General features: G+C 46.4%; 1 protein-coding gene and 1 long non-coding RNA gene across 2 annotated transcripts in view; one reads left to right on the top strand and one right to left on the bottom strand.

The window, feature by feature from the left end:
• The window catches only part of fbxl17 (F-box and leucine-rich repeat protein 17), a 344,795-nt gene that overhangs the window by 138,701 nt on the left and 178,594 nt on the right, over nt 1-27,500 (top strand). The gene's annotated exons all lie outside the window — the stretch shown is intronic.
• Nucleotides 21,890-22,769, bottom strand: LOC310784028. The gene is made up of 3 exons (XR_014553117.1): nt 22,517-22,769; nt 22,172-22,325; nt 21,890-22,065 (listed from the first exon to the last, which is right to left on the bottom strand). It is a non-coding gene; the product is annotated as an uncharacterized lncRNA (long non-coding RNA).

Genomic DNA, 27,500 nt, shown 5'->3' with positions numbered 1-27,500 from the left:
CCCAAACCCCCTGGCTGCTCTCTCTCTCTCTCTCTCTCTCTCTCTCTCTCTCTCTCTCCAACAGCTTCATTTAAAATGGGGGAAATCAATATTCATCCTTCTCCCTTGCTCCTTTCTTCAGGCCAACATTCTCTACATATCTCCATCACTTATGAGCGTCACAAATCACCGCCCAAATTGGCTGTTCTACATTTTTGGGGTCCTCTCTCATAGAAATCAAACTGGATGAGGGATGACCGGCGGCCCCCTCTGACTTCCAGGAGCGTTTTAATAACGCAGGGAATAATTGGAGAGACATTCTCCCACAAACGCGCCTTCCTCTAAAACTGGGCGTTTTGGATTTTTGGAGGCTTATTATATGAGGAGTGAATCTCACACTGGAACACAGTGGCAGCCAGCTGGCAGAGATCACAGCCTGCAGAAGTGTTTAACCCCAAAGCCAAATGATTATGTGATACATCAGTCTGATCGATGACGTGTCGCACAGCCATTGGTGGCTCTGGCTTGCCTTGGTTGTAGCGTAGGTGACCTGGAATGCGGCCTGTGGGATTGAGAGGAATTTTTTCTTTTTTCCAACTTTAGCCCTGATGCCCTTTTGACTTAAATGAGTTCCTACAAGAAATGAAAGATTTTAACCGAAAAAAAAAAAAACCCTTCTCTGCAGTTTACAAATGCTTGTACTGACTAGGGGCAACCATAGGTTCATCTCTGTTCATGAAAGCAGGAGACAAATTGAGAAATTTGCTCAGAGAAGAGGTCATTTTAGGTGTCTATAACCAGAACTCAGTACCTCACATACTCCAGGTTTCCTCCAGTCACTATTTTAGGCTCCCTCTTTTTTGTTTTGGTTCAGTTGGGGGTTTTCTAAATGCCATGGAAAATGTCAGCGGCGCCCGAACCAGGGACAGACAGGCATTTGTCCTTGTCTAGTTTATCCCCCAGCCGTCTCTGCAGATTTGAGGGGAAGGTGCAGAGGGGCCTTCTGGGGCCCTGTCCTTGTCACTTCTCTTCCCGATTCCTCTCTCGTCACACAGCACGTGCAGCAGCAGCACGGCCTCCGATATCTGAGCTGCACGACCACAACCAAGAACTTCACCCTTCTACACTCACTGTACTCTGCTGGCAGTGCAGCAGTCAAAGCCAGGCCCTACACTCACTGGTACTCTGCTGGCAGTGCAGCGGTCAAAGCCAGGCCCTACACTCACTGTACTCTGCTGGCAGTGCAGCAGTCAAAGCCAGGCCCTACACTCACTGTACTCTGCTGGCAGTGCAGCAGTCAAAGCCAGGCCCTACACTCACTGTACTCTGCTGGCAGTGCAGCAGTCAAAGCCAGGCCCCACACTCACTGGTACTCTGCTGGCAGTGCAGCGGTCAAAGCCAGGCCCTACACTCACTGTACTCTGCTGGCAGTGCAGCGGTCAAAGCCAGGCCCTACACTCACTGGTACTCTGCTGGCAGTGCAGCAGTCAAAGCCAGGCCCTACACTCACTGGTACTCTGCTGGCAGTGCAGCAGTCAAAGCCAGGCCCTACACTCACTGTACTCGCATGATCTGTCAATTAAAAAGGCCAGGCCCCTTTTTCATTGGTCCAGGCCTGGCATGTGGGAGCAGATTGGCTGTCAGCAGAGATTAGAGTGCTGCTTAGCAGAGTGAAGACACCAGGAGAGCTCGTGTTGCTGCTCGTGTTGCTGCGTTGTCAGACGTGATGGGAAGAAAAGGCGCGGGAAAAGCCAATGAGGTGTGATGGAGGCGGAGTGATTAGGTACGGCAGATGCACATGTATCATGTAGCAGATTTTCCCTTCCTCTCTCTCCCTCTCTCTCTGTTCTCTCTTTCATCTCCCTCTCCTTTTCCCAGGCTCTTACTCTTTCCCCTTCCCTCTCTTTCTTCTGTCTCTTTCTTTTTCACACTCCATCTCTCTCTCAGTTGTCTCTCTGTGTTTCTTCCCCTATATCTCACTCTCTTTATCTCTCTCTTACTCTCTTTATCTCTCTCTCTCTTACACTCTGTCTCTCCATTACACACACACTCTCTGAGGTGATTGTTTCTGGCAGGGTGGGTGTGAAAGTGTGCTATGATAAACATGCTGCCATGGATATTAATTTTGAGTAATGGCGGCATCAGACTCCAGCACCTTGTAAGTATTGGCGATGGAGGAACATTTGTGGCACGGCGCAGCTGGAGCTTATAGGCCACAGCAGCAGAGACATGATGAAGGCAAGCAGCTGGAGCTTATAGGCCACAGCAGCAGATACATGATGAAGGCAAGCAGCTGGAGCTTATAGGCCACAGCAGCAGAGACACGATGAAGGCAAGCAGCTGGAGCTTATAGACCACAGCAGCAGATACATGATGAAGGCAAGCAGCTGGAGCTTATAGACCACAGCAGCAGATACATGATGAAGGCAAGCAGCTGGAGCTTATAGACCACAGCAGCAGAGACATGATGAAGGCAAGCAGCTGGAGCTTATAGACCACAGCAGCAGATACATGATGAAGGCAAGCAGCTGGAGCTTATAGACCACAGCAGCAGATACATGATCAAGGCAAGCAGCTGGAGCTTATAGACTACAGCAGCAGAGACATGATGAAGGCAAGCAGCTGGAGCTTATAGGCCACAGCAGCAGAGACATGATGAAGGCAAGCAGCTGGAGCTTATAGGCCACAGCAGCAGAGACATGATGAAGGCAAGCAGCTGGAGCTTATAGACTACAGCAGCAGAGACATGATGAAGGCAAGCAGCTGGAGCTTATAGACCACAGCAGCAGATACATGATGAAGGAAAGCAGCTGGAGCTTATAGACCACAGCAGCAGAGACATGATGAAGGCAAGCAGCTGGAGCTTATAGACTACAGCAGCAGAGACATGATGAAGGCAAGCAGCTGGAGCTTATAGACTACAGCAGCAGAGACATGATGAAGGAAAGCAGCTGGAGCTTATAGACCACAGCAGCAGATACATGATGAAGGCAAGCAGCTGGAGCTTATAGGCTACAGCAGCAGATACATGATGAAGGCAAGTAGCTGGAGCTTATAGGCTACAGCAGCAGATACATGATGAAGGCAAACAGCTGGAGCTTATAGACCACAGCAGCAGATACATGATGAAGGCAAGCAGCTGGAGCTTATAGACCACAGCAGCAGAGACATGATGAAGGAAAGGAGCTGGAGCTTATAGACCACAGCAGCAGATACATGATGAAGGCAAACAGCTGGAGCTTATAGACCACAGCAGCAGATACATGATGAAGGCAAGCAGCTGGAGCTTATAGGCTACAGCAGCAGAGACATGATGAAGGCAAGCAGCTGGAGCTTATAGACCACAGCAGCAGATACTGTACATGATGAAGGCAAGCGGCTGGAGCTGATAGACCACAGCAGCAGATACATGATGAAGGCAAGCAGCTGGAGCTTATAGGCTACAGCAGCAGAGACATGATGAAGGCAAGCAGCTGGAGCTTATAGGCTACAGCAGCATGATAGCTGCTGTTGTATTCAGGCACCGAGCCAAGGCCGGCAGCATCCTGCTCCCCCTCTGCATATCCTCTGACGAGTCTGACTGTTTAAAGTCAGATCAAGACTAAAATACATCTATATGCGATTATGTGTGTGGGTTCCCGGCATAAGTGCTTTAACATCATTTGTTGCTTCTTATGGTATGATTAAGTGCTTTTGTTTTTGTTCACTGCATTTATTCCCTGCACTTGAGCAATACTCTGATATTTTGTTGATCTCTCTTGACTCGTCCCTTTTGACAGTGCAGTGCACAGGGGTTTGAACCCACGCCACCCTGCTTCCCCGGAGGCTTTAGTTTGATTGGAGTGCTCCCATGTGGGGAAGTCATAAGATTTGATTCACGACGTACTGTCGCTGTTGACAGTTAAAAGGCAGTTGAGCTTAACAGGGCATTAAGTAATCTATGACTTTTATCAACCCTTTCCGGTGATCAAGGAATTGCAGCGCCATCAACAGGTCTCTGGCCAGATTACAGCTGCCTGTAATTGGAACTTGAGGGTTTGGGGTTTCTGGGGGTTGTGGGCAGATTTGTGGAGTCATTGGTATTGATCAACAACCCTATTAAACTGCAATTTTGTCATGGTCATTTTGTGGTCTGGTGCAGTAAAAATCATACTCCTTTTATTTTAACTTTTAAATTACTTAGTTCATGATGATGCGTGGGAAATTATTCCTTTCTTGTTCTTCAAATAATGATAGACTTGAAGTTTCAGTTGTGTGTGTGTACTGTATATACTGTATGTATGTATATATGTATGTATATATTGTATATGTATATATTGTATGTATGTATGTATGTATGTATGTATGTCAGCTATATTTTTTATAGATATTTCATTTAGACACAGTATCATAGCATTAACTACTGTCATACTTTTCTCTATGTTCAAACAAATTGGCATAAGCCAACAGCGAGCACACTCACCGGTGTTTCTAAAGTTTCGGTGCACGGCACAGGAGAATACTTGGTAGGAGAAGGAGAGCCAGCACACAAAAATGTCCTTTCGTCAGGTTTATTCCAGCTTTTCACCAGGTACAACACACGGACGTTTCAGCCTAACGGCCTTCTTCAGCGCTGAAGAAGGCCGTTAGGCTGAAACGTCCGTGTGTTGTACCTGGTGAAAAGCTGGAATAAACCTGACGAAAGGACATTTTTGTGTGCTGGCTCTCCTTCTCCTACCAAATACTTTTCTCTATGACCAATGGGGGTAGCATTGTCTTGGTTGCTTGCTACTGCAACATTAGCTGTCTATTATACTTGCATCCTATTATCAGCAGTTTTGTGCAGAAGATAAACCACACAGCTATTTACTACAGGGTATATCCTATTCAACATAATGTGTAGGCGCTGCATTTCCAACTTCTTTCTCAGTTCAGTTTGCACAGGCAGAGCGAGACTTGCAGGAGCACCAACTGTCCGACCAAAACCACGCACTGCTTCACGGGTTGTTCTAGTTCACCAACAGGCTTTCAGTGCTTGACAGCATAAATCTTTGTGTTTTATAAGTTGCGCTGATGAGAAACGGCTGGCTTGAATGCCAGCGGAGAGTATCACCACACTCAAAATAAATCTAAAACTAAAATATATTCGGGCGGCAGTTAATTTACATTGTGGGCTGCCCAAATGTAATCATTATATTGGTAACCCTGTGTTTCTTTAGCTGTGGAATGACATGAGGGATGGGCCTTGGAGCGCTGCTATCTCACAAATGAGTCATAAGTCTTGACATTGAAATTCAGCAAAAATCCATAAAAATGGCTAAATTGTTGACCCATGACAACAACATTTCAGAAAGAAAAGTTAATTTTCAAGTTTCCCCTCTGTACTGCTAGTCTGCGTGATTGATGATTATTTTAATCAGAATTACCAGTCCAGACATTAAGAGAAGAGACAGTAACAAAGTTTTACTGAATGGAATTTTTCTCTCACTGCCACAATTTGTGTATTCTAATTTGACCCCCCCCCCCCCCCACACACACACACACACACACACACACACACACTTATAATTAATCCACACACTTAGAATTAATTTCACTGAGTCAGAGAGAGAAAATACATTCTGGCCTCTTCTCCTAGACCTTTTCCCCCTTGTACCAGCAATGTTGCCATTACTGTCATTTATTGTGATAATTATTCCAACATTAATTTGAGCTTGGTCAGGCCTGCACATGAACAGGGCAGGCTGTTTCAAAAAGTCAGTGTGAGTTAGTGCATGGCTGTCTGTGCAGCCCTTATAGGCAAACTTTAGTGTGCATCTATGTATGTATGGGTGCTCACTGTTACATATGGCCGTGAGGCTCTGTGTCCATCTCTCCTCAGGGAGCCTCTCTAGCTCTCTTGCCCCAGAAAGAGGCCCTTACAGTGGGCTGAGTGTGTTCAGCCTGCAGCAGGATCCATGGGTCATGTATAAAAGTGATTTGAGTCAGTCCAATTCTGTGTGTCCGCTAAGGCTGTCAAAGAATATTCTATATTCGAACATATATTCGAATGTAAAAATTAAAAGAATATTCAAATGTGAAAATTAATATTAGAATGTATTATTATTATTAGTGTTATTATTATTATTATTATTATTATTATTATTATTATTATTATTAACCAGGTAAAAAACCTGGCCAAGAGGGCAACATAAAAACAAACATTGTTTTCCTGGTTATTTAAAAACATTACAAAAGTGTAGGCTACTATACTGTATTAGTACTGAGTACTGACCGAATAAATATGGGGGAAAAAACAATGTTTATGTTGAAGTAATAAAAATGTTTATGTTCAAATAAATCTACCAAGTAGTTATATAAGCTCTCTGGTTGTATTGGTTTGCCTTGCCACGCATGCATGCACGCACGCAAAAAAAGAAGAAAAAAAAAGTATTTCAATATATTCTAACGAATATGTTAGAGGGAATATTCTAATATGATTTTGGGCCAATTTTGACAGCCCAGCAAATAGGTAATGTAATCACACAGAAACCTTCTCATGAAGTACTCTGCTGGCCAGGAACCAAAGCACCGGATTGAGGACTGTGATGCTTCCTCTGTGGAAGCGCACCGCCATCAGCGATGCGTGTTCCCTCCCTGAAGACATTACTTTCAGAACTGTGAATTCTTTGCTTTCACGAGATGTCATAGCTCTTCTCCATGTCCGTTTTACAGCAGATATGAAGTGTCGTCTCTGTTTAAGTGAGCGCAAAATGGTGTGTGGAGTGAAAACAAGCTATTAGGATTGAGTCTCACAAAGCTATGCATGGGTAAGAAGTGTTCAGTGATCACAATGTTCACATTACTCGTTTTCTGTTTGAGTAGGTAGAGCTGTTTTGTGCTACTGAATGGTTTCAGGATTATGCATTTCTGTGTACTATATGTTGCATCTTTTGTTCATTGGGGCATGTATATAAATATAAATATGGACGACGTGTTCTCGCTTCCTATGCAAAAATGAAGCCAAAATATCTTGTTTCCACAAGCTGCCATCTTGCTTGTGTGACGTCATTTGCAATCATAGTCTGCGCAGTAGAGTCGGGCTCAGCCCCCTCAGCCGTGCCGCCGTCTGACCAAGGTCTGTGAGTGGCTGTCACAGCTGTCAATCAGCCCTTTTTATATCGTCAAATAATTATTTAAAAACAAACGTATCAGAAAAATGAGCTCTTGAACATGAACATACTGTACATACATCAGCCTGATAAGAACTACCTAAAATGATCAAAACCATCTTAGTTAATAATCAATCTTACAGACGTGTCCTTTTGATTTTTTTGTTTGGCTCATGTCCTGTCCGCTAAGATCTATACTGCAGCCAACCACAAGGTGGCGAGTGAGATGTTTTGGCTTCACTTTTGATGAGCTGTCATGACGTGCATATTTATATTCAGCTTATGGTTTGGTTTTGCAGCCAGGTGGTGCACAGCAGGATTTGTGGCTTATTATGGTTCTTCTTACTGAGGGCTCAGGAAGTGGCCAGTATAATGTAAATGGTAAAGACAGGAAGTGGCCAGTATAATCTAAATGGTAAAGACAGGAAGTGGCCAGTATAATCTAAATGGTAAAGACAGGAAGTGGCCAGTATAATGTAAATGGTAAAGACAGGAAGTGGCCAGTATAATGTAAATGGTAAAGACAGGAAGTGGCCAGTATAATCTAAATGGTAAAGACAGGAAGTGGCCAGTATAATCTAAATGGTAAAGACAGGAAGTGGCCAGTATAATCTAAATGGTAAAGAGACCTGCTGGAGACCTGGCATTTGGCCTCAGCTTGAAGACCAACGCTGTAATTTTCTCTGTCTTTCTCTGTTCTCTGTGGCTTTTGCAAAGACTGGGTCAGATGAATAAAACAAAAGCCATATTCGACATTATTCTTTTATATGCTTGTCCTTTTATGCCTCATTTCTTTATCATCAAACAAACACGTGTCCTAATGCCCTTGTGCCCAGCCCCCCAGCACTTTCTGTCATATTGCTTTGTTCCTGTTTGTCTAACTGGCTGCTTTATTGATATGGACCCTTCCTCCCTCCCTCGCTGCCTGCCGCCTTCCTTCCCTCTTCCGTCTCCACAGCGTTCCTCCATTCCCTCGGAGTGGCAGTCGTCTGTGTGGTCGGCTTCTTCTTACCCACTGCACGCCCACGCGCTGGCCCCCAGAGAGCAAAGCAGAGAGCATGAGGCCGGGCCCCGGGGCCCATGGAGCAGGCTTTAATGAAGCCAGCCTAAATGACTTGACTGCTTTCCATTGAGCCCCATGTGGGCGACTAGCACCTCAGCCACCCCGCGCTGCTCACCTACCTGTTTGCCTCACGCCATCGCAATTAGCCACCACTATTGAGGAGAGTAATTGCGTATTAGGGCCCTGTTAGGGGAGGCTCAAAAGCTTAGAGCCGTGTTCTGTTAGGGGAGGCTCAAAAGCCAGCCTTTTTATGCAAATGTTCAGGCAGGCCTAGATTAAGAAAATGACCCAGGGTTTTGAGAGAGAGAGAAAAGAAAAGAAAAGAGGGAGGCCATTTTCTATTAAAGAAGAAGAAAGGAAATGTGTATTGCAGCAGGCTGAGGGGATGCAGGGGGATGCACGGCTGTTTGGATATTTGTGTGCATGTTATTCTCCAGGGAGAGGCGTTGGGAAAGTTGATGCTCCGTGGCTGATTTACTATTTCAAATTGGTATTTTAAGTGGAGCGCTCTGATGGGACTTGAATAAGGAAGTTAATTGGACTTATTAGCGGCTATTGTTGCTCACCTGGTTTGTATTATGAGCTCCTTGGGATAAACGCGTCATTCAGCTTCTGTGTGTTTGTATGTATATGCATGTGTTTGCGCGTGTGTGTAGCCTATGAAATCCTGACATTAGCTACACACACACGCGCGCGCGTGCGCGCACACACACGCACACACACAAACACACACACGCACACACACGCACGCACTCTCTCCTACACACTTTAAATATCTCTGTCCTCTCTCCAACCTAACCTGCTCAGGCCATGGCATATGGCGTGTCTGTTTTGATCATACGGCCAACTCCTGAACCTCCCGATTTAATGTTCAGCTGGAACGGAGCGATGCATAAACATTCTCCAGACGCCCCCTGGAACTCTGGAACTTCTGCTTCAACTTTCTAATTTATTTCAGTCCCAACTCATTTGATACTTAGAATTCCCCTCAGTGTTCTGAGAATTCTCTTCATTGTGTAGATGACCAATGCGGAGAGTGAAAACTGTGTGTGTGTGTGTGTGTGTGTGTGTGATGTGCTTGCATGCCTCCATGCATTCATGTGTGGGCGTTCGTGTGCACGCACATGTGTGTATGCATTTATCCGAGCTCATAATCTATGTCTTTCTCTTGTGTTTTCGAGTGCTTGTCATGTCTGAGGTTTCTTTGCATAGATGCGGTGGTGGACAGACACCGCATCTATGCATCCATCCAGGCCAAACACATCACTGAACTTCAGTACCATGTAGACTGCTTTCTGATGAGTAACTAAATAGTCCATTTAGACTAAAGTTAATATTGATCTAATATTGATACAGTTGATTTCTTCAGGTTCAGGCGCCCAGGTTTCATGTTTAGGTTGACAGAGAGTCAAACCTTTTTGTGGGAAACCCTAGCAGAAATGTATCTTTTCTATTGCTTCTCACCACAGGGGGGAGCTCAAACTGGTCAGTTAACACGTTCAGTGCCAGCGACGCCATATGGCGTCATTAGAAATTTACCGTACAGTGCCAGCGACGCCAAATGGCGTCATAACTCCAAATTGTTTTTTTGACGGGGGGGTGTCGATCTAAGCTTCTTACGTCGCCTCTAACAATATTGTAGCTATTGGAGGTCGATAACCTATTTTACAAACCCATTAGGTGGCGACAGCACTCTCCTGATCAGAGAAAAAGGAGCCAAACACACAGAAATAGTCACTGTGGAAAATGAGGAAATCGCATCGCATCCGTCCGTATGCATCGACGTGCCTCCATAAACGAGCACAACGCCAGCTGTGCCCCCAGCAGCAGCATCCGCTGTCACAACTGAGCACTTCCATGTACGCTGCAACAGCACATTCACATAATCAGCATTATTATTCCGAACTGGAAGCATGCCAGCCCGTGACAAACACACGCGGAACCAAAAAGCTGAATGTCGCGCACCATTCACTGTGTGTGCGCAGCAAACTCAGCAGAGACTGAGAGCCACCAGACACATAAGACACACCCAGGAGGCGTGTGCAGTTGAGGGGGGGGGGGGGGGGGGGAGCACGGAGAGCAGCAGAGCAGCATACACTTCACCCAGACAGACCCAGACATCAGAAAATTAGCTTCAGAGTCAGAGATGTGCTTGAAATGTTTAATTTCACAAAAGGCTCATTATCTCAGCTCGTAGAAAAAAAGGTATATTTTTCGTTCAATCAAGCTATCTTCTCCGGCTCATAACTAAAGAACGGAAAATGGGATCAATAAACTTTTTTTTGCAGGTGATAGAAGAGAGTCTCATCGTTATTTGTGCGTGTTCAGTGTTTACATAGTAATTATTAAAAAAATTATATGACTGTTTTAAAATGCATTGCGGCCTATGTGGCACAGCAAGCAACCTTTTGCCCAAGGGCCGTGGCACTGAAAGTGTTAAGGGCTCATTATACTCGAGCAAGGCTCCGCGAGGCGGAGCTCCGTGAGTCACATGCGGACCTCGCGCTGGGGCAAACGCTTTTATACTCAGAATGGCAGCCAAGGCCCAAGTGATCAGCATGTATTGTACAATGGTAATAGTGAGAACAGCCCGTGAAAAGTCGCAATGAAATGCTATAATGTGCAGTACTGAGGAGCACAACTCATACTAATAACTGCCATGGGGTTCCGCATTTCTGGGTGGCAAGTGATGTCACGCTGATTCGTCCTATACAGGTTGTTGTCGTTGTTGTTGTTGATGATGGCAAAACTTTTCATTAAACAATGTATCCAAAAGAAAAAAATAATGTGAGTCACAACTACAATATTCTGTCAAATAATCAAATAATAGTAAAAAAAGATTGTCAAATAATAATTTTATTTTTTTCTCAGTGTCTTTCAGCCCTATGATGAGGCGAGCTGCTGGATAAACACTTCATATGGGCTACACTAGAGTATAATTGTACAGTTGATGGTTGCAGTCGTAGGTTCTGTGATATTTAAGTTCACTGTTGACAAATTATGAGCGATAAACACCACTGAGGTTGAAACATTGATGTTGCCAGCCCTGAGGAGGTTTGGTCTTATCTGACACTTGGCTCTTATAGCGTGTTAAAGTGCCTATGCTTTTTCTCCTGCTGTCGGATGGTCCTCCTCTTCCATTACCTACTAAGCCTTTGTCAGATTGCGGGGCTATGAAGCAGTCCCCTATCTCCAGTGATAGCAGTGCTTTCCAGGTCCCAGTCTCTTCAGCTCACACCACCACCCTTCACACACTGGTAATAACTATTTGCTCAGGCTTATACATTCTCAGGCTCCCTCCCCCCTGCTCTGTCCCCCCTGCTTACATGTTCTTTTCCCAATGTTCTTCCCTCACACCATTCCACCTCCTTCCTTTCCTTCATCCATCTTGCCTTTCCTCTCCTCTCTCCCTCCTCTCACTCTTCTCCTCTGCCCTCCTCTCTCCCTCCTCTCTCCTCTCCTCTCCTCTCCTCTCTCCCTCCTCTCCCTCCTCTCCTCTCTCCCTCCTCTCCTCTCCCTCCTCTCTCCTCTCTCCTCTCTCCCTCCTCTCCTCTCCCTCCTCTCCTCTCCTCTCCCTCCTCTCCTTTCCTCTCCTCTCCCTCCTCTCCTCTGCCCTCCTCTCCCTCCTCTCACTCTTCTCCTCTGCCCTCCTCTCCTCTCCTCTCTCCCTCCTCGCCCTCTTCTCCTCTGCCCTCCTCTCTCCCTCCTCTCCTCTCCCTCCTCTCCTCTCCTCTCCCTCCTCTCCTTTCCTCTCCTCTCCCTCCTCTCCTCTGCCCTCCTCTCCCTCCTCTCACTCTTCTCCTCTGCCCTCCTCTCCTCTCTCCCTCCTCTCCTCTGCCCCCCTCCCTCCTCTCCTCTCTCGCTCCTCTCCTCTCCTCTCTCCCTCCTCTCCTCTGCCCTCCTCTCCCTCCTCTCACTCTTCTCCTCTGCCCTCCTCTCCCTCCTCTCCTCTCTCCCTCCTCTCCTCTCTCCCTCCTCTCCCTCCTCTCCTCTCCTTTCTCCCTCCTCTCCTCTGCCCTCCTCCCTCCTCTCCCTCCTCTCCTCCTCTGCTCTCCTCTCTCACTCGTCTCCTCTGCCCTCCTTTCTCCCTTCTCTCTGCCTTCCTCTCTCCCTCCTCTCACTCATCTCCTCTTCCCTCCTTCCCTCTCCTCTCCTCTCTCACTCATCTCCTCTACCCTCTTCTCCTCTCCCCTCCTCTCGACTGCCCTCCCCAATTCATTCCCTCCCTCACCCCCTTTCTCCACCCCTCCATCCTCCTCTGGCTCCCTCCTTTCGTCAGAGCGATCACTATTTAAACTCCTCCGCTCCGAGGTCCTGTCAGACCCCTTAGAAGCCAAAGACCATTAAAGGAGGTCTCTAGAGCTTTAGCCAGTGTATACAGCAAATGTGTGTGTGTGTTTCCGTATGTGTAAGTGTGAATGTTGTGTGTGTATTTCAGTGTGGAAGAGAAACTGTGTGTGTGTGTGTGTGTGTGCGTGTGTGTGTGCGTGTGTGCGTGCGTGTGCGTGAGTTGTGCCTGTGTATTTCAGTGTGGGAGAGAAACTGTGTTTGTGTGCGTGCGTGTGTGTGCGTGTAAGCTTTGTGTGTGTATTTCAGTGTGGAAGAGAAACTGTGTGTGTGTGTGTGTGTGTGTGTGTGTGTGTGTGTGTGTGTGTGTGTGTGTGTGTGCGTGCGTGCGCAAGTGAGTTGTGCTTGTGTATTTCAGTGTGGAAGAGAAACTGTGTTTGTGTGCGTGCGGGTGTGTGTGTGTAAGCTTTGGGTGTGTGTATTTCAGTGTGGAAGAGAAACTGTGTGTGTGTGTGTGTGTGTGTGTGTGTGTGTGTGTGTGTGTGTGTGTGTGTGTGTGTGTGTGCGTGCGTGCGTGCGTGCGTGCGCGAGTTGTGCTTGTGTATTTCAGTGTGGAAGAGAAACTGTGTTTGTGTGCGTGTGTGCATGTGTGTGTGTCTGTGTGTAAGCTTTGCGCGTGAATTTCAGTGTGGAAGAGAAACAGTGCATTTGTGTGTATCGGCACTGGGGTACAGGGTATCTCCTTTTTCATCCTCTGAATCTTCAATAAGAGCATGAACTCTGGGGGGAAATCTATTGGCAGCAGATTCAGAAGATTACGGAAATTCAGCCTAGCGGGAGGCAGTAAAAAGGTGGTGGCGTGGGCTGGGGGGTGGGGGGTTGCCAGAGAGAGTAAAAATATGAATAAAAAGTGTGGCGTCGATCTTTTGACCTTGTGGTATGAGGTTTTGTGTCCCTCGTTCGCTCGGCTCAGCCAAATGGGAAAACAACTCAAGCGGTTGCTGAAACGAATAAATGTGCATGTGCACGCACACACACACACACACACACATGCGCGCGCGCACACACACACATACATGCACACACACACACACACACACACATACATACACACACACACACACACACACACACACACACACACACACACACACACACACACACACACACACATGCATGTACAGCATACTGGTCCATAGACATAGTTGTACTTGTGCAGCTTAGCAGATTATGATCATGTATTTGCACTATTTGACCATAATATACAGTATTAAGTATTGCCACGAATAGTGAAATGAACAGTTAAACTTGTTTGGAATTGAGTGTACTGGATGTAAGGAATGCATTGTCAAGACGGAAAGCCTTTTTAAGTGATCGGATGTTACTGTGTTAATGTTGTTAATGAGCTATGTTGCATTATGAAGTAACTCTTATCAAGTATAACTTTGTCTTTTCAGCACTGTTAGGGAGGCTTGAACAGAAAGCTATCAAGAGTCACTCAAAATAAAATCAATCAATCAATCAATCCTAGAATGACAACAGTATCCCTCCTCTCAGATGCAAAGAGAAATTAATTACATTTATGCCAGTGCCAAGGTGGACGAGGCAAGACTGGGCTCAAAATAGGCCTATCCAGATGCTCGATGGATCCCCCTGACCCGCTGGCGGGCTACTTGGTGCTGAGGAGAGACAGGGCGTGGCGATGCGTGACGTACTCGGCCATGTTGGCCCGTCCATGTGGCACGCAGCAGCTGAGAGCGCTACGGGACATCTCCATGTTGTCCACCTCATATCACTCCCCGTGTTCTCCTCCTAACTCTCCACCGTGAAGGTGTTGCAGAAGACAGTGTCGTCTCCGACCACCAACAGCTGCTCCTCCACCACTTGGAAAGTGGGTTTTTGACTGCAGTTATAGTAATATACAGTACATCAGTACAAATACGCACACGAATCTGCATGCACACGCACGCACGCACACACACACACATACACGCACGCACGCACACACACACACACACACACACACACACACACACACACACACTCACATCTACAGACAACTTGCTTTACTTTTCAGTTAATCTGAGAAACACAAGCCTGATGAAAGCTACGACAGCCGAAACACTGGTTTGAACATTAGAAGTTTGTCTGTTGTTCTCAAGAGTAACTGAATCTTTGTTTTTTTCCGCACATGTTCATTTTGAATCTCACACCTTGGTGGAGCTGCAAGGTTTTGACAGTTTTCCCTCCATTCCAATCACAGAAACCCAGCAGAGCAGCATAATAGTAAACGGAGGCGTGCTAACCTGCTGTGATCAGTGAATGGATGTAAAGTCATTTGAGTTGTGCTCATTTAGACTAGACTTGGGCAAAATAACAGCTGAACGAACACATTATGCACACCCGATTGTTTTGGACTGTTTTTGTGTCTGGCGCGCGATCCATCAAAGGCACCTGAAGTAGCTGTTTGAACCAACACGCTGATATAGTGCCAGCCTGTTTCTTTCAAGTCCTTTTGTGACAAGACCAGCAACACGTTTTAATGAGGATGTGAGACTTTGCTGGCTGAGGAATTTAATCTGGTAAAAGTTTTGACAGATCCAGGGATTGCATTTAATCTCACACTCCTTCCTGACCAGGTGTCTATTTGGAGAGAGAGAGAGATAGAGGCAGAACCCTGTTTCATTAGCAGATTGCGGGCGCAGTAATGTGATAGCGGGTTGAGATGGCTACTTAACTCTGATAGGCCATTAGCCATTCATCCCTACTGCACTATTAATGCAAGGTATGGAAAATGCAATCATGCAAATCACCCTTCGATCAGAGGCTTTCATAGAGGAATAAATGCTGACGGTTTGTGTGTGTGTGTGGGGGTGTAGGGTGGTGTTGAGAGAGAGAGAGGTGGGGCGAGGTCACAGCTTAGATAGAGAGACACAGACGTGAGGTAGATGGAGAGAGAGTTTGAGCTGCATGGAAGGAGGGATTCTCTGCTTTCTCTTCTTTCACCCAGCTCATATCACTCTTTCTCCTCCTTTATTAGGCTCTCATCTGCTCAAGTCAAAGATGTCTGTCATCATGTGTCTACTGTATGTATTTATTTATTTATTGATATACATATTTATTGATATACATAAGGGAAGTACAAATACGGGGAAACTGTTCCATGACTTTCAGGGTTCCAACACAGGTCTGGGAACTACAGAAAATGAATTTCACCCACCCTGAAGAAGACATACCTGTACTGCCAAAACGTGGTGATGTAAAATAAATATTGTGTATGGAGAGAAGTGTGCAACCTTCATCTATTCGCTATTGACTTTGGACCGATGGTTTGCACCTTTTTATGGGTGTGTGCTTTAATGCTGAATTACTTGGAAAATAAAAAGTGTTGAAGGTTTTGAAAGGAATATTGTAGTGCAGTCCAGATAAACATATTATTACATGTTTTATGTGGTTTTAGACCTGCTGTCTTGTCACATTTTGATAAATGTGGTCGTGAATGAGCATCTTTAGTTATATAGTGATCAGGCTTAGTTCATAGGCGTATTACCCAACCGCTATGAGCCTCGATCATAGTTATTACTGTACTTGCCAAAATCTTTCAATGGAACCAATAAATGTAAATCTGGAAAACATAAAATGTTGAAAGTGAAATGTGTTGGAACCCTGGATCCTACAAATTAGGACTTATGATTTAATGTTGCACTAAAACCCAGTTTAAGCCAGCGCACGCTATTGTAGGAGCTGTGGTGCGGTGTGGTATGCTCACTTATTTCTGTTCTGATAATAAAATAGACCCACCTCTCTCTCTCTCTCTCTCTCTCTCTCTCTCTCTCTCTCTCTCAAAGGCACATACTGTAAGCCAAGGAGTGTGGATGGTGTGTTTTCACCTTCAAAGTAATCTGTCCATCTACCTAATTATGGTACAGTAGATGATAAGACAGCGAAACCTCCAAGTGGACTGGAAAATCCACTCATAAACATAATTCACAGTCCAAGCTCAAAAGGATGACGTGTTCTGTTTTTGGGGGGATTTCCTTTTTTGTTTTGTTTTTTAATCCTGCTAGATCTGATGGCATAGCTAATTGAGAACATATAGCACCATTTGTGAGAAATATGACTTTGATATCACACTCTTCACACTGTAAATGGGAAAGATGGCACTGATTTCTATGTAATGATGTGCAGGGCCTCAGATCTGCCACTTACATTGACTTTTTCCCCTGCATTAGTCCACTTGCTCTTAACACACTGGGTGAGACATCCTTCTCCTCCTTGCTTCGTCACTTTGAGTTATTGAACCTGACAGCGAGTTTCCCAAAAATACTTTTACAGCTTCTCGTAAAATACTTCATCAGGCCTCAAAATTGTGTATTAGCATATTCACCTAGGATAGGCCCGATGCAGTACACTTTAAATTAATAAGCCACTAACTGTACAACATTAAATGCGAGAGGGAGAGAGACCTAGAGGGAGACGGAGAGAGATGGATGCCTTTTTTGCCACCTTGTGAGATATGTAATACATCTTCATTTTAACGGGTGTTGTAAATGTCAGGGCGCAGATCTTCTCTTAATGAAAAGATCACACTGTGTCCAAAGTTTGACAAATGTATCTGGTTTGAGCTGAAACCTGGAGAGTGGCCTTGTGGTCCCAACACTTTAGATGAGTGCTAACAGACTCAAGCTGTTGCATCCTCCTATCCCCCTCCCTCCGCTGCTGATCAGCTTCAAATTAAACCCTACCCCATCACCTGCACTCTCTTGCCATCGATCGTCCTGGACCCGTGAGGGCAGCGGTGAAAAGTTGGGCGGTCGATAACATCAACCTGTAACTTTGTACGCAATCTGGGAACCCAGAGTCTATTTCGGTCACCGACCATTTTCAAGCAAAAAATATAAACAATTCCTCTTTATTGCAAGTTGGCAGTGTGCGGGACTCTTTTCACTATTTTATAGAATGCTAAACGTCAAAATTCAAAGCAGCACTGCGCGGAGGCAGAAGTCCCGGGCGGAAGATTCACGCTGTACAGGAAGCCTAAAAAAAGGTACGGCTGTCCCAGAGTCTATTTACGTGCTGAAATAGACTCTAGGGTTCCCAGATTGCTTCTTACGGGACTTACTGAAGCCCTGGACACAAAACGGGTTCAATTCATCCACAATTAAATCCGTTTCAAATCAAGACGTTGATTGGTGGAGTAATGAGCCTCAGAGAGTCGGCCGGGCTGAGCATGAAACAAGATCCAAGGTTGCCCATAAATTGTAATTCCCTTCTTGGAAGTTTCTCCATATTGCTCCATTGTGCCTGTTTGAGACGCGTGGTCGCAGAGCAGCTTCCCATGTCCATAACCAAGCTCCCATCTGCAGAGACATCTGAAATTCAGCAGATGCTGTTGCATCACTGCTTGACGTTACAGCCCGTTGCGTTGTACTGTACGTTACAGCCCGTTGCGTTGTACTGTATGTGCTTTAGTTTGGCTGACCCTGAACTCTGACAAATGTGCTTTCTGCTCTGATCCAAGGTGCCTCGTCAATGATGGTGGCCTGCATGGCACCTTTTCTGCTTTGCTTTTCATTCCCTTTTAAATGTGCAACAAGGAGACGAGCCGTCCAAACTCATTTCATCCACGCAGACTTGCTGTTACATGATTTGCATAACGTGATGTTTCACCCACCTCATATCGCCAGTTTGCATGGTTTTACTGGGCTTGAAGTTACTGCGTGTTTCGGGGGAAGAGCTGCCGTTATGCGATTTCAGAAATTCGTCAGTTGGATGGATTTGTTTTTTAATCTTATACGTCGTGAAAAGTTGACTTTGGAGAGGTGTGAGCGATCCATACGACGTGTGCCTCCATGTGTTCAGAGACTGCAGCGAGCAGCGGGGGTTGGATCAAAAGGTATATGCGGCACGCTGGGCTGTGATGGTTGGAAGGTTAGCGAGGGGTTTGAGGATCTGAGAAGCGTTAGATGCTGCATGCGGCTGTCAATTTGCTCTCAGCTCGCCAGCCAAAGCGTTCCCTCTCTCCTCCTCTTCCCACGGTTTTATGCTAACTTAGAACAATGTCGCTGACATCAATTTAGGCCTAAAAGCTGCAGCGCACTGAGGCCATTATACGACACGCGCTTCTGACAGAACGTCCTTGGGAGAAGGAGAGAAAATGAAGGGGAAAATGGACAAACTCACTTCTCCCACTTTGAAGAATCAGCATATAGATATGGCGTTGTTTTCCCCCACTTTATAGCACAAATGTTCTGTATTTGTCATTTTGTACAGAGAGAGGGATAATGGGTTTTTATGTTAAACTCAATCCAGTTGAAGGGGCTGCTCTCTCTCTCTCTCTTGTTTTTCTCTCTCTCCTTCTATCTCTCTCTATCTGTCTCATTGTAACTTCATAACAGCCCAGTGCTTCATAGTTGGGGAAATTAATGTGCGGTGAATAATGGATGAGGTCTTAATTGATCAGCCCTCTGCCATGGCCAGATTGTATAGCGGAGCCCCTGGTATTCATACTCTCTGTCAACAAAATGAATGCAAAACAACTTTCAACACAACAGAAACAGATGCTGTGTTTTGACTGAGCCAACAGTGCCTGTTTTTACTTGTGCGTTTGGGACTAGGGTCGGGAGATCACTTTGTCAAATACATTTACAACAGTTTGTATGCTTTGTCTTTGATGGGTGGAGCTAAATAGAGTAATGGCCTTCTGCTGTTGCTGTAGGTGAACAAACTCATACTGCTATCAGCTGTTGCAGGGAAAAGGCTTACAAAAACACTTGTATTTCCTCCCATCTACAGTATATATGTTGCAGTGGTGGATGGTGGTAGTTTTGGGATTAGTTTTACATTGACACCTGCGTAGATCGCGGTTTAGGTGCTGGTGCTGGTTCAAGTACTAAATCTCTTTTTGAATATTGGATATATTATAGAAACACAAATTCTAAATATCAGAAAGTGCTATTTTGTGGTTTGGGGGTGTGTGATTGGGAAACATGACATATTTGTTTTTCTTAATGTCACACATTCTAGAGTAGCACTGTTGCGGTGTTGATGGCTGAACATGGCCACAGAGGAAACAGGACATTGAAAAACATACAGAGATGCAGGGCACAGAAGGCCTCCCGACCGTGGTACCTCTTTCTATGACGTGTGGGCTGGTGTTGTGCTGTTGTTGTTTTCCAGCCCTGCTCTGCTTTATCGTGGCAGGCCTATTTTTATGTCTTTTCAATTTGAAGTGCCTCAATGTGTTGTTTGCCTGAAAGCTATCCTGCATTACAGCTGCTTTTCAAGCATGTTCATCTATCAGAGATGAGAAGGGGGCAAAGAGAGAGAGAGTGTGAGAGAGGAAGAGAGAGTGAGAGGACAAACAAATGCAGTGACTGCTAATGGCTTTATTGGAATGATACCAGTTATTAATTATTCTACCTCCTCTTATAAAAGACAGTTATTAATTATGCTACCTCCTGTTATAAAAGACAGGTTGAAAAAGGGAAAGTTGAGTTAAGGCAGGAGAGCAGCTGCAATCTGTAACATGCTGTCTCCAATAATAGCCGCAAGACAGCTTTAACTGATCACTGGATGGCTGTTTGCTAATATGAGGGGATGTGTGTGTGTGTGTGTGTGTGTGTGTGTGTGTGTGTGTGTGTGTGTGTGTGTGTGTGTGTGTGTGTGTGTGTGTGTGTGTGTCTGTGTGTGTGTGTCTGTGTGTGTGTGTGTGTGTGTGTGTGTGTGTGTGTGTGTGTGTGTGTGTGTGTGTGTGTGTGCGTGCTGTAAATCTGTGACTTAATGTGAGTGGAAGGCTAATATTGCCCATGTCACTAGTCTTCCCTGGGCATGTCAGAGACCAATCTGTCCTGCCTTCTTCCCCGCCAAACTCCATCCATCCCTCTCTCTCTCACCTCCCCTCCCTCCTCTTCACCTGATCAGCCTCTCTCTCCTCCCCTCCCTCCTGTTCACCTGATCAGCCTCTCTCTCCTCCCCTCCCTCCTGTTCACCTGATCAGCCTCTCTCTCCTCCCCTCCCTCCTGTTCACCTGAACAGCCTCTCTCTCCTCCCCTCCCTCCTGTTCACCTGATCAGCCTCTCTCTCCTCCCCTCCCTCCTGTTCACCTGAACAGCCTCTCTCTCCTCCCCTCCCTCCTGTTCACCTGAACAGCCTCTCTCTCCTCCCCTCCCTCCTGTTCACCTGATCAGCCTCTCTCTCCTCCCCTCCCTCATGTTCACCTGAACAGCCTCTCTCTCTCCTCTCCCTCCTGTTCACCTGAACAGCCTCTCTCTCTCCTCTCCCTCCTGTTCACCTGAACAGCCTCTCTCACCTCCCCTCCCTCCTGTTCACCTGAACAGCCTCTCTCTCTTCCCCTCCTTCCTCTTCACCTGAACAGCCTCTCTCTCTTCCCCTCCCTCCTCTTCACCTGAACAGCCTCTCCTCCCCTCCCTCCTGTTCACCTAAACAGCCTCTCTCACCTCCCCTCCCTCCTGTTCACCTAAACAGCCTCTCTCACCTCCCCTCCCTCCTGTTCACCTAAACAGCCTCTCTCTCCTCCCCTCCCTCCTGTTCACCTGAACAGCCTCTCTCTCTTCCCCTCCCTCCTGTTCACCTAAACAGCCTCTCTCACCTCCCCTCCCTCCTGTTCACCTGAACAGCCTCTCTCACCTCCCCTCCCTCCTGTTCACCTAAACAGCCTCTCTCTCTTCCCCTCCTTCCTGTTCACCTAAACAGCCTCTCTCTCCTCCCCTCCCTCCTGTTCACCTGAACAGCCTCTCTCTCTCTTCCCCTCCCTCCTGTTCACCTGAACAGCCTCTCACCTCCCCTCCCTCCTGTTCACCTGAACAGCCTCTCACCTCCCCTCCCTCCTGTTCACCTGAACAGCCTCTCTCTCTTCCCTTCCCTCCTGTTCACCTAAACAGCCTCTCTCTCTCCTCCCCTCCCTCCTGTTCACCTGAACAGCCTCTCTCTCTCTTCCCCTCCGTCCTCTTCACCTGAACAGCCTCTCTCACCTCCCCTCCCTCCTGTTCACCTGAACAGCCTCTCTCTCTTCCCTTCCCTCCTGTTCACCTGAACAGCCTCTCTCACCTCCCCTCCCTCCTGTTCACCTGAACAGCCTCTCTCTCCTCCCCTCCCTCCTAGGGTTGGGTACCGTTCACATTTGAATCGATACCGGTACGGTACCGGTACCTGGAATTCGGTACGGTACCAAAAACGGTACCTTTTTCGATACTTTTTTGAGTAAAAAAAATAAAAATAAAAAATAATTTTTTTTTTTTTTTTTTGCAACAACAAAAATGTACAGTTGTAAAACAAATAAGTCCAAACTTCTCAATTTCAACATTGTTCTTTATTTAGATTTTTTTTTTTTAGCAGCAGCACCCAACAAAATAAAACCCCTCCCTCCCTCCCTCTTCCCTCCCAAACCAAGAGTTTACTTGTCGCAGGTAATGGTCTTGTGCCACACTGCTCCATCCATCAGCGGTCACTGCAATATGGTCAACTGCCCTGAGTTCCTCCTTCACATTCTTCTTCTCAACACGATACCAAGCTGGGATAAGTGTGTTTGTGAGAAGGTCTCTGGAGGGAGGGGAGTATTTTGGGTTCAGGGTCCCTGTCATCTCCCTATATATAGACAATAAAAATAACTATTGTTAGTAACTTAGCTTACTCTATGAATATCACACACACACACACATATCACCCATTTATACATAAATAAATAATTTACCTGAACCATGGAGACTCCACCGTTGCGAAGGGCAACATGCCTTTTACAATGAAGGCAGTCACTGCCCTGTGGCACTCATTTACTTTCTGCCGGGGTAAAGCTGCTTTCTTCGCCAGGGTGAAGGGTGTCTCCTGTGCGACTCTCACACGGTGGCCTAGCAAAGAAAGCAAGAGTGTAACGTTGAACGTCTCACGGTGACACGAACTGAGGATAATAATAACGTTAGCAACGCTAGTTACGCTACTAAACATGCTAAGCTATAAGCTACAACTATCCAGCTAACGTTACGTTAACGTTAAATACACGTTAACGTGTATTTAACGTTAGCTAATTAAATGACGTTACCTGATGTTGAAGAAGTCGACGCCTCACTTGTGACACTTGAAGTTTCGTCGTCGTCGTTGTCCGTTTCAGCTAACGAAGCAGAGGAGCTGCTGGCTGTAGGTGCTTTGCTGCTGGTGGATGCAGCGTCCACCCTCAGGCTATCGAACACTTTACAGTCTTCCGCATTTAAAAAGATTTTATGCTTGACCAAGTGTTTCCTCAAGTTAGAGGTGTTCCCCTGGCCAGCTTTGCACTTCGCATCGCAAATGTTACAGCGAGCGTTTTCTGAGTCTATCTTTGTGAAGTGGACCGCAAGCGAGAGGCCATCTTCTTCTCTTCAGCTTGTTTTGGCAGTGACGTGATGACGTAACCCACCCTCGTGTGTGTTGCCTTCAAGTTTGCGTCGGAATTTCTATCTCGCTCGCTGTCTTTGTATCACTGAGATGCGTTCAAGTACCGACATTTTTAAATTATAATAGAAAAAAAAAAAAGTACCGAAATGAGGTACCGTTTCATGTCATGTGAACTGATACTCGGTAGTACCGCCCACTTTCGGTCGGTGCCTGTAAAAGTACCGAGTTCGGTACCCATCCCTACTCCCTCCTGTTCACCTGAACAGCCTCTCTCTCTCTTCCCCTCCCTCCTGTTCACCTGAACAGCCTCTCTCTCCTCCCCTCCCTCCTGTTCACCTGAACAGCCTCTCTCTCGTCCCCTCCCTCCTGTTCACCTGAACAGCCTCTCTCTCCTCCCCTCCCTCCTGTTCACCTGAACAGCCTCTCTCTCTCTTCCCCTCCCTCCTGTTCACCTGAACAGCCTCTCTCACCTCCCCTCCCTCCTGTTCACCTGAACAGCCTCTCTCTCCTCCCCTCCCTCCTGTTCACCTGAACAGCCTCTCTCTCTCTTCCCCTCCCTCCTGTTCACCTGAACAGCCTCTCTCTCTTCCCCTCCCTCCTGTTCACCTGAACAGCCTCTCTCTCTTCCCCTCCCTCCTGTTCACCTGAACAGCCTCTCTCTCCTCCCCTCCCTCCTGTTAACCTGAACAGCCTCTCTCTCTCTTCCCCTCCCTCCTGTTCACCTGAACAGCCTCTCTCTCCTCCCCTCCCTCCTGTTCACCTGAACAGCCTCTCTCTCTCTTCCCCTCCCTCCTGTTCACCTGAACAGCCTCTCACTCCTCTCCTCCCTCCTGTTCACCTGAACAGCCTCTCACTCCTCTCCTCCCTCCTGTTCACCTGAACAGCCTCTCTCTCTCTTCCCCTCCCTCCTGTTCACCTGAACAGCCTCTCTCTCCTCCCCTCCCTCCTGTTCACCTGGACAGCCTCTCACCTCCCCTCCCTCCTGTTCACCTGAACAGCCTCTCTCTCCTCCCCTCCCTCCTGTTCACCTAAACAGCCTCTCTCTCTTCCCCTCCCTCCTGTTCACCTGAACAGCCTCTCTCTCTCTCTCTCCTCCCCTCCCTCCTGTTCACCTAAACAGCCTCTCTCTCTTCCCCTCCCTCCTCTTCATCTGAACAGCCTCTCTCTCTCTCTCTCTCCTCCACTCCCTTCTCTTCACCTGAACAGCCTCTCTCTCTCTCTCTCTTCCCCTCCCTCCTCTTCATCTGAACAGCCTCTCTCTCTCTCTCTCCTCCACTCCTTCCTCTTCACCTGACCAGCCTCTCTCTCTCTCTCTCTCTCTCTCTCTCCCCTCCCTCCTCTTCACCTGAACAGCCTCTCTCTCTCTCTCCCCTCACTCCTCTTCACCTGAACAGCCTCTCTCTCTCTCTCTCCCCCTCCTTCCTCTTCACCTGACCAGCCTTTGCAAGGAGAACATTGAAAATCACAGCAACACAGACATCTAGGTTTCCTTTTCATGCCTTCATTGTGGCTCTAATAAAGGCCATCAACTGGAACCCCATAGGTTTTTTGTTGCCAGATGGTTGCGTTGCAGCGATTCAGCCCTCTCCTTCACAATATAGCCTACAATACAATAGCCTCTAACACCTGCCAACGCACACACTACACTATGTCTGCACACTCACATATAAGCCCTACAAGCTGATTTTTATAATGTGAGAATGAACAGTCGCCACTGTCGCAGAACTCTTTTTTTTTGTAATTCTTGTGTAATTCAGAACAGGTCTTGAGTCGTAGTCACTGCCAAAGCACTATGAAATGCTAGAAAGAAAATATATGTCTGTCTATGGGAAATTCCTCCACTTTTCGTCAGCCGTTTAGGAAGTACTGGGTTTTTTCCGGGCGCTGATGAGAAGGTGAGAGTATCCAGGGGGGACACAATGATTACCGCCTCCCTAGATATATCTACTTTCTCTCTGTGATTAACCTCTGGCAGGGTGTGGGCCATTTTGCTGCTGTGTGTGTGTAGGGGTCTGGAAGTGTGTGTGTGTGTGTGTGTGTGTGTGTGTGTGTGTGTGTGTGTGTGTGTGTGTGTGTGTGTGTGTGTGTGTGTGTGTGTGTGTGTGTGTGTGTGTGTGTGTGTGTGTGTGTGTGTGTGTGCACGTAGATGTCTGGAAGTGAGTGTGTGTGTGCGGAGGTGATTGGGCCCAGGGCGAAGTTCTAATGGAGCCAAAGGGATGATTACTCTGAAAAGGTCAGATTTGTCTCTGGAATTAACAAACTGGAGAAAAAGAGAAATGTGAGAAGATTATGAGTCCTGAACATTTTATAGCTTTTGATGGAGAGGCAAAGCAGAATGCCAAGATAATTTAGATATGGCCACCTAAACATCTGTGAGAGAGAGAGAGACATATCAAAAGTATGAAAGAGGAGAAATATAGTTGACATGATTCTCATTGATAACAGATCTCCATACTACAGCAACAAATGGTCAGTGTCCTTCAGAAACTCCAAACATTCCTCAAGATTATGTTTCTTCCTATTTAGGTTACACATACTTGAAGATAAAAAGATATATACACAGTATGAATAAATACATAAGAATATGGGTTAAAAGCAGGGGTTTAGCCTATGTTCCGCCAGGGTGTTCCAGAGGTTATTACTGTAGTTTATTATTATGTTTACGGTATTAGTTAGATCATTTCAGAAACTATTCTTCAAAAGGTGGGTTATCATTCATCCATAGAGTACCCCAGGGATGACGTATTTTTGTAGTCAGAAGGCGGAAGTCCCGGACTTCCTGGATCTTACGGGGAAAAGTCAATGGGGTTTTAGGATTTCACTTAAATGCATAAGGTCTGTGGTTAACAAAAGTTTATGGGAGCAGTAATTTGGGTTCAGCAGGATAATCTTCACAAACATGAATCACTTTTATGACTTGTGAAAAGTAAATGTTTTTTTACACGATTTTTAGAAAACGCTTCAAAAGCCATGAAAGTGATTCACATTCGTGAAGATTATCCTGCTGAACCCAAATTACCACTCCCATAAACTTTTGTTAACCACAACCCTTATTTTATGCATTTACGTGAAATCCCCATTATAAAACCCCATTGACTTTTACCCGTAAGATCCAGGAAGTACGGGACTTCCACCTTCCGACTCCAAAAAATACGTCATCCCTGCACTACTCTATTGTATCTATAGTTTTTTCTTGCACATTTCCAAGCACAATGTTATAGTTGGGTAAAGGGGGCACATGGATTCAGAAATCAGGGAGAGAGGGGTACTGAAGCCAAAAAAGTTGGCGGACCACTGCCATACAACAATCCATTAAGAACACGACACAAGGTAGGGAGAGAATGTGAGTGAGTGAGTGAATGAGTGAGAGACAGTTGTGAGTGAGTGAGTGAGTGAGTGAGAGAGAGGTGTGAGTGAGTGAGTGAATGAGTGAGAGACAGTTGTGAGTGAGTGAGTGAGTGAGTGAGTGAGAGAGAGGTGTGAGTGAGTGAGAGAGAGTTGGGAGTGAGTGAGTGAGAGAGGTGTGAGTGAGTGAATGAGTGAGAGACAGTTGTGAGTGAGTGAGTGAGTGAGTGAGAGAGAGGTGTGAGTGAGTGAGTGAATGAGTGAGAGACAGTTGTGAGTGAGTGAGTGAGTGAGTGAGTGAGAGAGAGGTGTGAGTGAGTGAGAGAGAGTTGGGAGTGAGTGAGTGAGAGAGGTGTGAGTGAGTGAGTGAGTGAGAGAGAGTTGTGAGTGAGTGAGTGAGTGAGTGAGTGAGAGAGAGGTGCGAGTGAGTGAGAGAGAGGTGTGAGTGAGTGAGTGAGTGAGTGAGTGAGTGAGAGAGAGTTGTGAGTGAGTGAGTGAGTGAGTGAGAAAGAGAGCTGTGAGTGAGTGAGTGAGTGAGTGAGTGAGTGAGTTGGAGGCAGCGGAACATTGTCTTCTAGACTGAGGTTAATGTGTGTAACTGTGTGTCACTGGAGTAGATACAGGTGCTCAGTGCTCTTTCCTGGGATAAGTGAAGGTTAAAAATTTTGTTTTTGTGCATGTTTATTTTGGAAGGGCTGAAAACATTCTATGAGGCTAAAGAGCCAAAGGCAGTTAATTAACAGACCTTCTGTCTACCGTGTGTGTGTTGTGTGTGCATGTGTGTGTTTGTGTGTGTGTGCGTCTGTTAGTGTCTATGTGTACGCTTGAGTGTAAGAAACCTCCATATTTGGGGGGATATTTGTTGGGTCGTTTGATGTTCTTTTGGAAGGCCTTGGATATTTGTTCTTCCACAAAAGGATCCTTGTGTTCAGCCAATGAGATCAAAACCACCGGGCCGGATCTGGAGTCAGCCCCTAGTCACAGACAGTATGTGTGTGTGTGTCTGTGTGTCTCTCTGTGGCTGTCTATGTACGAGCATGCACTGGCAACGTGTGTGTGTGTGTGTGTGTGTGTGTCTGTGTGTGTGTGTGTGTGTGTGTGTGTGTGTGTGTGTGTGTGTGTGTGTGTGTGTATGTGTGTGTGTACACACACAATGTGTGAGTATGTGACATGTGTGCACGTGTTTTGCGGGCTTTTTAATGTGTTTTCGAAGTCATTATTCATTGGAACAGCATGCGTCTGGACCCTGTGTGGGTTTTAGACAGGCTGCGTCTCTGATGGCGGCCTTTGGCTCGTGTTTTTAATCA

Source organism: Poromitra crassiceps (genome assembly GCF_964638095.1).
Source record: "Poromitra crassiceps genome assembly, chromosome: 10".
Lineage (NCBI taxonomy): Eukaryota > Metazoa > Chordata > Actinopteri > Beryciformes > Melamphaidae > Poromitra > Poromitra crassiceps.
The sequence above is the reverse complement of the archived record's forward strand: the minus strand, read 5'-3'. Positions and strand labels throughout refer to the sequence as shown.